Source organism: Diuraphis noxia, unplaced genomic scaffold (assembly GCF_037042655.1).
Source record: "Diuraphis noxia isolate RWA-SAM2 unplaced genomic scaffold, SU_Dnox_SAM2 contig0004, whole genome shotgun sequence".
In the NCBI taxonomy this organism is placed as follows: domain Eukaryota; kingdom Metazoa; phylum Arthropoda; class Insecta; order Hemiptera; family Aphididae; genus Diuraphis; species Diuraphis noxia.
In genome coordinates this window covers 26243443-26261158 of record NW_028301714.1, presented here as the reverse complement: position 1 = coordinate 26261158, position 17716 = coordinate 26243443, and positions in this window count along the sequence as shown.

Sequence of the window (17716 nt, the reverse complement as noted above, 5' to 3'; positions counted from 1 at the left end):
TATGATGTTGTTATTATGTTATACCGACGTCAAAAAACGTTTGCATTTATCCACGGCAAAGGTTATTATAATATTATCATATATGACGATTCGATCTCCCAAGACCCCAGATTAAAGTATGACTTTTACTCTTTGCAATGCAGGATATATAATATATATAATATTATAGTAGCAGAGACAGGTTAGGTATATAGATCGAAGGTATAGTTGGAACGCCTTGTATTATTAAATCTACTTTCTGCAAATATAAGGGTGAGGGGATGACCTCATCACCGCCGCCGCCACCGTTCATTTATTACACGCCGAAGAGGTTTCGGGTTTTTGTTTAGAAAAGGTCTCTTTCACGGGACTGTGTTCGCTCGCACAAAAGATAAATCTCTACTGGGGCAAAAAGCACGCGCAAGCACAAACACGGACACACACATAATATTATATATATATATATGAGTTAGGTTAGGTACCCTATACACCGTATAGTATAGTTTTATAGTGTGTATAATAATTATGTATGTATATGTGATGGCGATGGTGTGGTGGTACGCGTTGAATGAGCCACAGGGATGGTTCAAAGGTTTCAAAATCTTCGAACAAAACATTATCTCCTGTCCTACTCCCCCTCTGACCATATTATCTCGTCTCGTACCCCATCTCCCACCCTACATATAGCCATCCGCCGGAAGAATATATAATGTACCTACACGCGAATAAAGACAGACGCAAAGTTCGTTATTATCTTTATTATTATTATTACATATATTTATTATACCTGTATGGCTGTATTATACTGCAGTAAATAGAAACTTTGACAACTCATTTGAAGGCGACACTGCGATTCCTTCCAGATATATTATCTACGTATCTAGGTACTGACAACTTGAGCTAAAATACAATAAGTGAAGGATTTTTAGCCGCCGATAACAATATTGTGCATACCGTTTAATATAATTATGTTTTTTTTTTTTTAGTGTTATCAATATTCAGAAGTTTTGGAGAAATACAACATTCCACCCAACTTGTATGGAGCTCTGGGACCGAGCAACGAGACCACATCGAACATGATAGCCTTTCTTAAAGGATCGGATTTATACAACAAAATTTAAACATATTGTTAAAAAAAAAAAATTGTAACATTAATTTAAATAGTAACCATATGTAGTTAGCATCATATAAACATTGTAATATCCTTAAAATTGTATCTTAACAAAAAACTAATAGCCTTTGTTGTTGATGTTTTTTTAGTTCAATAAAAAAAAAAACAATTATGTTTTTGACTATTTAATATATTTGCTTGCAACCAGATTTTGTAGTATTCAGTAAATAGGTAGCTAAGGCAAATGAAAATTGTGTATTTTTTTTTAATTTAAATATAAATGTAAAATGTATTTATTCAAAAACAAATGTGTATTGTATTATAATTAAGTAAACATTTTCAATTTAAGTTTGTTGAAAATGATATCCGATATTTAAATGTGTAAATAGTATACCTTTGTATGATATTTATTATCATTTAAAATGAAAACCAATAATTATGTGAAAACTTAGTATATGCAACACAATCTTTACAATAGATAGCGTGTAAGCCTTCTACCCTTATTGAGCCTAAAAATGGGAAAAATACCACGTATTGCCACTTTTTTTGGCCCTACCAAATTTTCAAAGACCCACTATGCCCCTCCCCCCCCCCAAGATAAAATTCCTGACGCCACCACTTCATACAACATATGTTATGTAACTAATGTGTAAAAATATGAAACGCGTATGTTAAGAAAATGACCTGAAGAATTTCTTAAATATATTTAAATTATTGTTCATTGTTTTGGGCCATATCGAATATATTATCACGTAAACGTAGGCACACTAATTTTATAAATATAAAAAAAAATAAATAGAAAATCCATATTTACTCAATTTATGATCTCATATTTTATCGAGAGCGGTTGCCTGTAGGAAAATGCATTTTTATTAGACACTACGGACGAATGAACTACCATCGACTTGCAGTGCTTTATTAATAATATTATATTATTGAGTTAATTTATATGACCAACCGTTGTCAATTGTTACGTTGAACGGCGATCATTATCTATAGGTAACGCTCAATATTTTGGACAGAGACTTTGTATTTATTTATACAGGTATATATAGAATTTAAATTAATAGTATAGTTACTGTATCTACTAACGGGCATAGCCGTTTTCGACCAAAAACGTACCCTTCCCTTTTCGGCCGATTCACTTTTCGACCAAATTTAAAAAAGGTCGATTTCCTTTACGACCAAAAACAACATTTTTTGTAAAATTATGGCAATTATATAATTATGTATAATTTTGACAAATTATTAAAAGTATAAGTTGGTACTGAATAGTACCAAGACATTTGAATTCGATTTGAAAAACCTTCAAAATTTAAATAAATGAAATAATAGGGATAATTTTGGTATGTGTGTAAAATTAATTTCGTTTTGTAAATAATTTTGTCGCGAATTGTGTTTTTACGAATATTGTTATTTTACAACATTTTATGCAACTTATAAAAAACTAAATTATGAATTATGTAGCAGCAATTATTTTATTTTTTTACATATATTATATTATAAATTTTTGTTTTGGCCGAAAAGGGAATCAGTCTTTTTTAAATTTGGTCAAAAAGTGAATCGGCCGAAAAGGGAAGGGTACGTTTTTGGTCGAAAACGGTCTCGCCCCTACTAACTGTGTATTACATTTTTAACAATATTATGTATGTTTGGGTGTCTTTTATTTATTATTTATATGAACGATATTTCATAAAAACTATATTGAAGTATAATAAAATCTGCCTTAACGGACAACTCTCTCAAACGGACATAATGTTAATGTCTTGGCAAAAAGGTAGGTACCTATTAAAAAATCCTTGTCTATGCAACAGACACTTTTAATGGTCTCACCGTTTGTTGTAAACTGCAAATTTCACTACAACAGAATCCAAAGTATACCCTCTTTAAAACGGTCTTCAAAAACAATTAATTTTCACCGGATTATCCATATTATCTTTTAGTACATATTTCAATTAAGAAAAAAAATTTAACATTAACTTGATTGATTTTTAATTTTACTTTATCAATTTTATTGCGATTTTTATATCGTATTTAATTCAAAACCCACTGATTTCTATTGTTCATAAAACACAAACACGCACACACACACATACTTTAGCCACTTCAAACTCTACATAATATTATTATACGATAATATAATATTTTATATTATATTCGACGATGACACACGTAATGCTGACTCCGCAGTATGACTAAACGAGACTCGTGAATTACGTAGTGAGCACACTTTTTCCTCTTCCTTTTGTTATTAAGTTTATCCATTGATTCGTAGAGCCGACAATAATATCTAATTCAATATTAAAAAAAAAAAAAAAATTAAAATTACCACGAAAAATATTACGCACATGATATCTCCGGCCGACATGTTAACATTCCGATTTCTTATTATATTCATAATGATATGTACCCAACATGATAATAATTTTATGTGTGGTATCGACATTAGTGTATTATATTATGTATTTACAGTTAGACAAAACATTTTACATCGCTAATATATAGTCTTATAACCGTCAAATTATAATAAATGGTTTCACATTCACATATTATGCGTATAAATATATTATATAATGTCAAAGTGTCGTATCCACGTGTCAATAACCACGAGTCCAATTAATGATATATGGCGGTGAATTAAACATGGTACCTGTTAATGTACCTATAAAATATTATTATTTACTATACATAATAAATATAATGTCCACAAATATATGCGTGTGATGCACTGTGCACTATATGCGTTACCATACCGCGGCGATGCATTTATAAGTATTATTAAACATGACGTTTGCATTTGTCAATGATTTTTTTTACCATTTCCATCTGCAGCTCAACGAAAACTATATAATAATAGCATTAGCCCAATAAATTATAATAATTAATAAATACAGATCTATAATATATCGCACATTTGTGGAAAAAAGAACATAGAATTACGACGATTTTTAAATATCACTGCTGTTTGGTGGTTTAATTACGAAAATTGTATATAAAAAAGCCGGATTCTCGAACGTCTCCCGATAAATATCGAGAATTTTAAAAATTATTCTTACATTAAGAAATACTTTATCATTTTTATGTATGATATTATATTATTATAAGCGTGGGGGCCACTATAGGGGCTTAACCCGCTTTGAGTATGTAGCTGTAATAGTCTATTGTAAACATTAATAAACGATGACAGTAGAGGAGTGTATTGTTGTTCACACAGAGCCTTCTCTGCTGTCGGTTTAAACGGAAAATAAGGGGACTTAGTTTCTTGACAGAGATTTAGCCCTCCCAAAAATATCCTTTATTGATTTAGATATTATAAGCCTCTAATTATTCCAAATTAATAATTTTTGTTAGGTTAGATAATTAGGTTAAAAAAAACCTAGTACTCCTATGCCCTTATGAATACACAATGTACTCTTATATAGGTAGGTATTAAATTGAATAATAATAACAATAATAATAATAACAAAAAAGATTAAAGATTAAAACAAAAATACAATTTATGTAATTTTATTTAAGAATTATATAATATTAAACAAGTAATCCGAAATGTAGTTATCAGTATAATATAAGACATACTCTAAAATATTTCAATGAGACTTATATTAATCGATTTCCGCTCAGCAACGGAAATTTTATCCGCCAACGATTGGACGTTGTATAATATATGTGAAGCATTTACGAATGAACAAAAGAAGGATATATGGTTTTTCAAACAATGTAACTGAACGGTTCTACAACAATTAATGTACAGATATAGTTAGGGTTACCCACACACACACACACATATATATATATATATTATTGAATTATATTGCAGATGTATATCTACGCAAAAACAAGACCGGAGTGACAGTGAAATGAGGATGTACGTGATACATGTTCGTCCAGAGACATTAAATTTAAATGAAAAATGTATTATTGTTGGAATATCAATATATTATTGAAATAATGATAATTAAATTTTGAGTTATGTAAAATAATTAAAATATTGTGTTGTAAATCATTATGTCATTGGTTTCGCTATTATTATCATTTATCAAATGTAATTATATGTAAATAATATATCGCATTACATATTTTATTACCTATATGGCTATATTACATTATCTTGTAAAATTCGAAAATCACCCATAAAATGACCTAATACACGATATTCACAGGAGAGAGGATACCAAATAATATTATAACATGCTATATTAAATCATGTCGTCCTAGAATCCACAAACTATATAGGTCATATAACACAAATATACAATATACAATTTCTTGTAGGTCAGAGATATTCAAACTTTTTCATCTCATTGCTCTATTTTATAACTACAATATTATTTTAATTTTACGACTCCTAAATCGATAAGAACAATATGAAAACAGTACGGGTGATAAAAATACTAACTTTTCTTCTATTATCGAAATAAAACTCATTCAAAAGGTCGCGTATTATCATTTCCGTGATCATTAGGTATTAATAATACTTATATTAGTCATAACTATATCCCATACATTAATTTTGGTCTCCGGTTCTTTGACGTGAGGAATTCCCTCTACTATCCAGAGAATTGAGAGCCATGACGTACAGTTTGAATACCTCTGGTATAGGTACCCACGTCAGATCAATATAGAGATTTGATCGCATGTATCATGCCTAGTCTAGGCTTTGAAAATAAATCGATTCGATTTTTCCATGCGATGTAAAGCGATTGCGCCGATAGTTTGTATGAGGACACTAATGTAAATATCTTTTTCACCTCCTCACTATCGCGGACGTTGCAGTTCTCAGTCAGTAAGTTAGGTTCTATATCTACAAAATTATAATAATGAAATATCGATGTGTTACTGCAACGGTACAACTATAGTAGACTTCTCGCCATTCGTCTGATTATTATTATGTTACGTGTTTTTACATTAATTTACATTATATACAATACATTCTAATACAAGTTATTATCATTGCACTCGCATTAAAATATGCATTGCAATTCATATTACAGTGGAAATATCTGTGTATGAATCCAAAATAGCCGTTTCGCGGTAAACCGGTTGTCGCGCACTGCTGCAGTATCGCTGAGACGCCGTGGGATTTGAATGCGTGTGATCTTTTGGCTTGGCTCAATAATATTATTCATACATCGTTGAATCAAAAAAAAAACAATATATGATAACGTCGATAACCATAATACTTCATATCGGCACGGTATTATACACGATACACTGTATCACGCATGCAAGTACCTGCAATATCTTATATTGTTGTTGCATAATATTTTATAATATTTTAAGGTCATTTTTATATGGTCTGCACATAATTTGCACTATTCTACTGTTATTCAAGGATAAAAACTATACTTAAAAGAAAATAATAAAAACGGCTTCCGCGTTGCTTCTTTTGCCGGCGCTTATCGGGAAAAGCGTAAATATTGAATCCTTAGTAAATAAACTATACAATATTATATTAAAGTCCAGGGGTTTCCAAGCTACAACCCACGGGTCAGATGCGACCACCAAGTTTTTACCGTTCCCAAAGGAAAGTAAATAACCTAAAAAATATTTAATATATCCAAAATCGTTATCTGGCGCAGCTATCAATTATTACCTGTATCATAATTATATATAATTACATAGGTATATTTAAGTGCCTTTTTTCTTTTTTTTTTTCTTTTTTCCCGTTTTAACCGACGACGCCGCGGGATCTGCTTTCGCATTGCTTCCGCGGCGCCGCCATCGTTTATTGACATTATCAAATATTAATTACATTACAAGTTTTACTTGACTTCTTCCTGTCCTTCTCGGGCTGACCGGAGTCTGCCGAGCGAACAGACTGCTCGACGTCTCCCAGGAAGTTGGCGAAGTTGGCATCCGATATTTAAGTGCCTATATTATAAGAACTATTTTATTTTAATTTGTCCATAAAACAGAAATGATAATATTTATGTGTTGATACACTTTTGGCCCACCAAGAGCTTTTGGGATTTTATGTGATCCTCGAGTAACATAGTGTTCTATTGTATTCTATATAGTCATATAGATCATCGTCTCTCTTCTTCTTTGAACTTCATTATTGCCGTATCATATTTTTTTATGTATGTCCAAGTTGTAATAATATTCGGTGATTTGAGGTCATAGTGTAAAATAGGGGAATGCTAAGGAGGCAGTAATACCGCGAATACTTTTTTTTTAGTAATATTTGTAAAATATATGGTGTATAGCAGAATAAATAAAATAACCTATTTTTGTGTAGTCTAGCTGCAGTCTACTATAACAGCCGAGGAAGACGTTTTCTGCGCTCGTCCCTGAATTTTAACCCGATCCATATAACAGCAGGCCAATTGTCCCCTTAAACCCAAATATAGGTACGTCTGGAAGAATCCACGGACCAATACAATTTAAGTTGAGTGGCAGTTGAAGATTCTATGCGATTTTCTCACTTATTTAAGGACATTCGGATCAATGTACCATCCACTTCGTCTGACTTCCATCATGATCTCCATCTATCTTCCGCTATCTTTTAAGGATATCACCATTTATAGCACAGTGTTTTTCACTGCGACCAACGTGCTACCAGAGTCCTAAATTTTTATAAATTATAATAAGTTGTGTCTTACTATAGGTATAGCAACTATATTCATATAATATTTTTACAGTTAAACCATAACTATAGTATAAAAATGCATAAGATATTTTTATAACAACTGAGTTATTACAACTCTATAATAATTGTACTAATGCAAGTTCTTATAGAAAATTTCTTAAGACGAAAGTAAAATGTAAAATTTTATTCTAATCGTCGTTTAAAAAGATTTGTGTATACGATTATTATTGTATATTAATATTTATTATTATTCAGTTTGATGATTAACAATGTTTAGCATAATATTAGTGTTACTTATTTAATATCTTAATCGTCTCAACATTGAGTTATACTTGCGGCGAATATTTCTTCGAGATCATTTCCACGGAGTCGTGTCCAACGTTGAACTTTTCAGGGTTGTTGAATATCGATTGCATTTATAAAATCACATTGATATATAAATATAGACAAGTTGCATAGTATTATGCAAATATTCAATATAAATTAATAAGTGTCACGGACATACGAGTGTATTTTTATTAATTATATTGAACGATTAAAATAAAAATGAAAAACCTAGATATAGTACAAATTGTATCAACAAAGTTTAAAAAATATAATGTAAATATCTGTGATTTAAATATTTTTTGAGGAGCTTATGACGATTTTTGTTTCGGAACTTGAGTCGTTATACTCAGTCACTTTGCGCCACTGAATACTTTATAAATATTATAATATATATAGCTCTCAATGCTCTCATCATTTGCCCTTCACTCTCAAGTCTCAACTATAATATGAGATAGACCTCTCTTGTCTTACGCTTAAATATTGTTATGAAGTATCTGTTCCCTACAAATGAGTACTAAACAAAAACATTACTTAAAGGTAAATTTAAAAAAAAAATCCTTGTTTGAAATATTAGGTTACTTATAGATCCTTGTTGGTATACCTAGAACAGTTAAGTATCGTACTTATTAGAGGTTAACGAACGTTGAATTGTAATGATCATTACTTAATATATATACAACAATATTTGATTTGATTAGAAAAACGAGTAAAAAGATTCGCATACACCTGCTATATTTTTGTTCAAGCCTCTCGTGTAAGTGTTTACGGTAGGTATAGGTTAGCGATTAATTAACGTTTGCCGCTATGTCAATACCTATAAAATAATATAAAATAAAACACATACGATTATACTTTATGAACGTGTATTTTATAGGTATCACGTATACTATATACTGTATATAGTGACGAAGATCTATGAAGATCTATATTATATAAATCGATGTTGCGGGGAAAAAAATCATATACCGATGCTGCAGCTGCCGAGTAACCAAATAACGATAAAAATTGATTGGGTACTAACAAAGGTCAACGAAAAAACACGTCCGACCAATATAATAATTTATAATGGCAAGTATCAAAACGAGTCAGTTTGAACAAGATCGTTGACATTTTGCAGCTTATAATAATTACAATCTAATAACAACGGTATCATCCATACGCGCGCAATGCTAGGACGCTATAAGTAGGTATACTAAGCATACGTATACATTTAGCCTGCAGTGCTTGAATTTGAAATAATAACGAAGGAGTTCAAAATTCAAAATAAATTCTAATCTGATAATATTTACATTTCTTATTGATCATAAGATATAATAATTAGAAGAGACACTCTGCGTTTCCCTCTTGCAATTAAAGTACTTGTTGTGACGTAATATTATTGTTGTTTATTTTGTAGCCTGTATACTAAATAACATAGTATATATACAGGGTATCCCGTGAATATTTTGCGATATTTCCCGAAATAATGATTAATGGTGATATCGATATTCTGGTTTTGTATTAAGAGTCACAGGGATAAGAAGTACAATAATTTCGTATATTAATTAAATTTAATGTTTTGGTAAAAAAGTTAAAAAAATATATTTTAGATTCTGAACGGAGTGATGAATGTATTGATTTTACAATGATGTGTTTTTTTTCTTTTTTCTTTTTTTTTGTCTGTGTACATCATAACTAGTCGAAATAATGCTTCAATATTAAACTTTGGGGGTGGTTTCTGATGTAAAAGTGAATATCCTTGGTGCATTATAGAGGTCAAATGTAAACATTTTCCAACAGTTTTCAAAAAAAATCGAGAAAAACAAAAAAAAAATGACAGATAAACGGGAATTTGCGCAAAACCAGTTTTCGACCAAATCGAAGTTTTTATATGGTTGTAAATTGTAATTCAAAAACTAATCACTGTAAATACTTGACATTTTCACCAAATATTTATGTTAGTGTTATCTATATATAGTTTAATTTTCCACTCTCCGAAATACTTCAAAATCATCCCAAGGCCATAACAGACATCATCCAATTCATCACAACAGCAAACCTTCAATCCAAAATCTAGAATTAAGTTCTCTCTTGTACGTTTCTTACTGTAAATATTTAATTTAAGCTATTCATATTTTGTAAGCCCAATGGCCTATGCTGCCGAGGGCTCTTTCCTAATAAAAAAAAAAAAAAAAAAAAGTTTAATTTTCAAAAAATGTTGACTTTTTGAGTTATTTATAGACCACTGAAATTTTCGATTTTTATGAGAATTTTTTTTGAAAGTCGGTAAAAAAATTTTGGGTGACCAAAAAAACTTGAAAATTTAATAAAAGGTTATCCTTATGAGTTGTTCCTATTGTAGCTAAAAAAATTAGGAAATTAATAAAAATAAAATGTTGAAACGTCAATATTTTCAGAAAAATTAACTCTACAAAATGGGGCTGCAACTTGTTTGCGCACATTCTACAATTTTTACCTGAAAAATCGGAACTCGTTTGCGCGCACAGTTATATTAAAATGTACAACTGGTTTGCGCACACGAAAATAAGGAGTAAGGAGTCAATAGAATCAGTCGAACATCGCATAAACTTATGGACAAGATATAGATCTGGTGAAATAGATCAAACGAAATACATAAAAATAATGGAAAACTGTTTTTACGGAAAATAATAGACACGTTTATCAATAATACTCGTATTATATTAAAATTAAAATTAAAATTTATACAAACAAGTATTATATTATATATGCATTTTTAACATATTATAAATTTATTAACAATTATTATTAAAAAAAGCAAGTATTAACAAGCATTTTAAACCATACCTATGAATATATTCATAGACAGTCCTAGGTCTGTTAAGTGAGAAGGAAAATGTATTTAAGTACTTTAATAATTTACTCATAAATAAACAAATATTGATATGGTAGGCATTAAACTATTAAGGTTTAAAAGGTTAGGCTAAAAGGTAACTGTGCGCAAACCATGTGCTTGGTTACGGTTCAACTGTTCCCAAACGAGTGGTAGTTTTGTGCCCAAACAAGTTGTCTTTTTGGTATTTGTGCGCAAACCAGTACCGACCTAAAATGGCTATCTTTAATTTTTTTGGAAGTAATTAAATAAATAAAAATATTTTTTAAATTTTGTACAAAAACATTAAAATAAATTAAAAATGAAATGATTATAATTCTTATCTCCGTGAATCTTATTATAAAACCAGAATATTTATATCTCTATTATTTCATGAAATCCTCGCGGGACACCCTATATATTATACAGAATAATTCACCAAGCATGGTTATTGGTCACTCCCATTCTTCATTTAATAATAAATGCTATTTAAATACTTGAGATTTTGTTGTGGGTGTGTACTATTTGAGGAGTGTTCTGTAGAGATACTAACTTATATTTTTCCAATGAACTCAGTGTGTAATTTGAAATAGAGGGGGCATTTCTTACACTACATTATTCAGTGGATAATTTTTCTGAAAACTCGGCGTATCAAAAACAAAATTTTAACGAATAATATTTTAATTTTTAACCTTATGTACTGAAGATATAAGTTCACGATGATGGGTTTGGATTTGGGGCTACAGAAATTTAAAAAATTTAATAATTACACTATTTTATCAATAATTATAACTTTTTTAAATAGTCCAAGGATTTTTTTCATTAGTTCAAACATTTTAATAACTATAAGAAACAACAATGAATTAAGTATGGCAAAAATTTAAAATTAGAATTCATTGAATAAATTACAGTAAGAATGAAGGATTCTCATTTTAAAAACAGAAAATTGTATCGCCAACGACACTAATGACATTAAGTAGATAGGTAGTAGGTACTACAAACAATTTTGTTTATTTAAAAATATAGTCTTTAAGTACATTAAAAATGTAAAAAGGCGGGTAAGTCGTGTATGTCGCTCTGCTGTACAGTAGGTTACAAGTGGGTTACTGTAATGGATGGAATTAAATTTGAATCCAATGATATTATATCATTGTATACAAAAAACGATTCTGAGCGAAGACGGTTTATCTGTCTAGGATATATTATAGATTATTAAAAATTTTCAAATCTTAGATTTAAAAAGAAAAATTTTTATGAATTTCTAGTTTGAAATAATTTGCGAATTTTCGTGATTTTTACATATGTTGTCAAAATTCAAACTTTGAATGCTTGTAAAAAAAAAAATTGTGGCTACGCATTCCTTTTATTTTGCGACTGCTATTGTAAAAATATGTTAGGTGCCTTGTATTAAATTTTCAAATCTTAGAATTAAAAAGGAAAACTTTAATGAATTTCTATCTAAGATAATTTGAACATTGCCGTAATTTTTACGTATTTAGTCAAAATTTGAACTTTAAATGCTTATAAAAAAAAATTGTGACTATATATTTCTTTTATTTTTCAACTTCTATTGTAAAAATATGTTAGGAGCCTTGTATTAAATTTTCAAATCTTAGAATTAAAAAGAAAAACTTTTATGAATTTCTATCTAAGATAATTTGAACATTGCCGTAATTTTTAAGTATTTAGTCAAAATTTGAACTTTAAATGCTTATAAAAAAAAATCGTGCCTACGAATTTTTAATATTTTTTAACTTCTTTTGTTACAATGTGTTAGAAGCCTTGTATTAAATTTTCAAGCTTTTCTACCGAACAAATAAATTTTTATCGATATTTATAGAAAAAAAACTAAAAAAGTTGAAAAATTTAAATGTCAGTAAACAGCTCAAAACAAATCTAAATATTTTGAAAATCTTATCAAATATATAAAACGCCTATATAAACATTCAGTCAAAATTTCAAGTATCTGCGGTAATTTGTTTTAGAGTTACACCAAAATAAGGAAATCGCTAAAAGTGAAAATTCAATGTTGTAAAAATTTAAATTTCAAATGCTCATAAAAATTTAATTTGAATTTCCGGTGGAATTTTTATTTGTGATAAAGATTGAAAAACTTGTAAGGAATCTTGTATTAAATTTTTAAATCTTAGATTTAAAAAGAAAATTTTTTATGAATTTCTAGCTTAAAATAATTTGTGAATTTTCGTGATTTTTACGTATTTTGTCAAAATTCAAACTTTGAATGCTTATAAAAAAAAATTGTGACTATGAATTTATTTTATTTTTCAACTTCTATTGTAACAATATGTTAAGAGCCTTGTATTAATTTAAAAAAAACTAATAATGATCGAAAATTTGAAATGCCTATGAATAGTTCAACTTAAGTCGAAATTTTTTGAAAATTGCATGGTGGATAGAATATACTTATATAAACATTAGGTGAAAATTTCATTTATCTATGGTCATTTGTTTTAAAGTTACATCAAAAACCAAAATCGATTTTGTCGAAAAATGAGTGTGCGTAAAATTTCCCGTTTTTCCCTTAATTTTTAGTTTGTTTTTCTCAATTATTTAGAAAAGTATTAAGAATTTTTTACTTTTGACCCCCCAAAGTACCAACTAGATTCACTTTCTGATCGAACGAGGTACTGAGGTCAAAAATCGAAGCATTTTTACTGCCCCAATACGTGATGACAGACACAAAAAAAAAAAAACACACATCATGGTAAAATCAATACATTCATCGCTCCGCTCAGAATCTAAAATCATTGTTTGAATAAATTAATTATTTAATGAAAAAATGTGGTTAAGCATACTTGTTAAATCATCTCGTATATAACGAGTATTTTACGGTTACGGTTGTGCAGTGTTCAATGAAGACTATCGATAATATTTTAATAAAACGCATTAAACTTTATATATATTTTTAGTTTTTTGTGCTGTCTAATTAACCAGACGGAAGACGTACGAATCTGCGAGGACGACGAAGAATAATATTATTGGTTTTTTTTTTTACTCCTATTTTTTGTTCTACAATATTATATTTTATTCTGAATTAACGGCGGTTGTATATTTTTTTTTTAACGATAAACACATAGATACCTTGCCTATGATCCACGTTTGTTTTCCCACACGTATAGTCGCGCGCGAATCGTTTCGTAATTTTATTCGAAAACCGGACCGGTGTGGAACGCGAGTGGGTATTATTAATATACGATAATAATCGTATTTACACTACATATTATAATATTAATATATTATACATTAAAAAGGTGGCCAAACCGCGGCTCGCGTGACTTAATATTTTTTCTAATAATATTATAATCATTTATATAGATAGTATCCCATTTTCTGCTCATATTGTTTTTCAATATAATTTGCGTCTCGCGACTCCCTTATCCCGGGCCATATAGTATATTATAATTTTACATTATGTCAAGTATTCTTTGTTTACCTATATTGTATCTACACATATTATGTAACCTAAACACGTGCCTATGGTGCAACATCTTTCGAGGGTGCCAAATTTTAATATACAATTTTAATAAATTTTCAGTACATTACATAACATATAGCTATAATATATCAATGAAACTAAAATACAAAAATTTTTTAATTATTGACACACATTATAGGCTAATCACATGATAACCTATCATGAAAAATAATGGAAGTTTTTTGTATACATGCAATTCTCTATTCAGCAATTTTCGAATACGATACCTTTCAACCGTGAAACCAATAGTAAGTTAGATGATATTAATTATGAGAAGGTAGTTTTCGTGACCTATGACCTCGAATTACTTTTAAAATTCAGACAATATAGATGGAGATTTTTCACATGTTGTTCATAACGGAGTGATATTATAGGTGTTTTTCAAGAATTCAACTTGCGCCAATTTATTCCGAGCTGAAGCCTATTTTTTGTCTAATTCGACTTGGCTGTAATATAAATTATAATATGATTAGGGTGTATATGCCACCATAATATAATAGGTAACATTGCGATGTTAAAAAAATAATTAAACGACTATCATGATGGGCGTTTTGAGAGATTCGGCTAATACTGATATGTATACAAATGTACGACATAGATTGCAGTAAATTACCTTGAGTTATAAATTATAATTTATAATCACCGCAAAGTATGGAATGCATGGTATTCAATCTAGTATAATTATACATTATATTTATCGCCATTAACAATTGAAATATATAAAATATAAAATAATATGGTTGCTATACGTAAGTATTTATCATATTTATGCATATTATAATAGAAATACAAGGTCTTCTTAGCCCTTACAGGTTAATTCATCTCAAGTCATCCAGCCACATGTACCTATACAATACGCGTCATGTGTAGGTAATGCAGGTATAATGAGTTAGAGTACCTATGGTTATCGCTGTATATTATATTAATACCGTATATACTGTTATGATCGTCTTATACATCATAAAAGATCAGTAAATTATATATAGTAGTTATAGTTTCATACTTATTTTTAAATAATAAAAGATCTAAAATTGAATGTCGTATCCTCTGCTGAGTCCGCTGTTAGATTTATCTCTGTTATTACCTGTATCGTGTAATGTATAATATCGTACATGATTCGATAAATTTAATTGTACTTTTTTAGGTTATAGTCTCCAAATTCAGCAGATTGTTACACTGCATAGGTAGGTACTTGTATTTTTTACAGTCTGTTTTATTTACACATTGTATAAGTACCAGTGAATAAACATATAAAATTGGCAATCGGAGTACATCTCTTATAATCTAACCTGAAAATAGTACCTTATCTATAGCTGTACCAGATAATTCTTCATGTATATCATTCCGACTATATAATTTATACGCTTCGAAACATTTTTAAAAACTTTACTCGTTAATTGTCTTTACGACCGCAACTTAAAACCTAAAAAAAAAAACATAGGTAGGTATTTAGTAAATACTATTTACTATGTACATATATACAACCAAGTACCTATACCGTCATACTATAATAGCAAAGCGAGCTCCGTTTCACTGTTTCAGAATCGTTACCGACCAAGTCTCAACTGGTATCATTAGAAGTAATAATATGTAAGAATAATTAGGTATACCTACCTACTCGTTTTATAACTACTAGGTACATAATATATGTTGACAGGTTAACCCATTTGTGTGTGAATGATATATCTTTGCAAAACGATACACGATGATGTTGTACAATAATTAATAATATAGCAATATGCTCTTACCTTAAGGTCAGATCTTTGTTGAAATTAATTGAAAATCACGGTGAGTTTATATACGTTTGTATGATAATTCAATAAGACTGACATGTAATCGCTGAATAATTCCTGTTCGTTTTTCAAAAACTAAAGCGCCAAACTAAACAACATATGTTATGTAGATGTTACGGTGATAAAAAGGTAAAGAAAAAGTATTTAATTTACGAGCAATATGATTGATTATAACAGTGATGCAAGTACACTGCATCATCGAGTTAAAAAAATAAAATACTTTAAGTAGACGCTTACTATCAGACTTGTAATGTCTAAAATCAATATAACATATAATACTGTATAATAATAAAATATTATAAACTGACGCGAATGTAGATAGGTATACAATAAGACTATAGTATATATAAACGGTTGTCGATCATGATATCATATTTTAATTATACAATTTTTTTGAAACAGAATTCTATTCTTATTACAGGACTTAATAAAATGTCAGTATACTTTCGTTTTTTTTGATCGATTTAACCGTTAGAACACGAATGTCTTATCTTGTGCAATATTTATGTTACTAACTGTAGCTAAAATAATAAAAAATAACAATTTATTTATGTCACTCAACACACGATTTACACATTTTTTTAATCTTTATAAAGATATATCTTATATAATCTATATTTATGTATATAATATCAATATTAATATAATTTGAATGTTTTAAATGTATTATACACAACAATAATTATTGTTTGTTATCTACAAAGTATTATATTAAATGCTTTGAGCTTTTTCGAAAAAATTGAAAACTTACTGACAAAACCCATAATTATATGAGCATATTTTTAATATTTCAAAGAAGGTGTGTAACAATAATAGTATTTTCAGGTCTGTTCCCGAGAAAGCATCATTAGTTTGTGTAATCTTACATCGATTATATTATTATTTTATATGGTTGGATATTGCCAAATTATTTGCACCAACTAATAATAACATAGTTAATACTAACGAGTTTACTTGAACGGTTAATTTTTAGTGCTGTTGAAATACACATTATGTTTTCAATGTTATTTATAAATATTTTTCACTCATTACTGCATTAGTCGGAAATCGCGTCGATTTTTTTGTCAAATTTTCGATTTGGTCACTAATTTTATTATTGACGTAAGTTTTAATACCTAATTCTCGTGAGTAATATAAAATTAGAACTATTTATGGCTGTGAAAAAAAAAAATAACAAGAATAAATGGATATATTTCTCGGCTTCGTCGCTATGTGTTTCTAAAATTGACTCGTTAAAACAAGATAGGTATCACAATATATATAGTGTCTTTTATTTGATCTTTATCGGTTAATTAAAGAACTAGATACATTTTAACAAGGTACCTACTATATGTTTTATTTTGGTTTTATAAAAAAATTAACACAACATATTATCACCAAAACCTACTGAACCGTCGAACGAAATGTGGACTACGTTTAAATTACAGCAACCCCTCCACGGACTACCTAACTTATTTTTATTTTTTTAAACATTGATCATCTTTAATTTTTGGGCTGTTTATTTTATCTGCATATTATTATGACGCAATTTAGTTCTTACTTGTTGATAGGTACACCAAAATATGAAATTTCATACGTTTAATAATATACA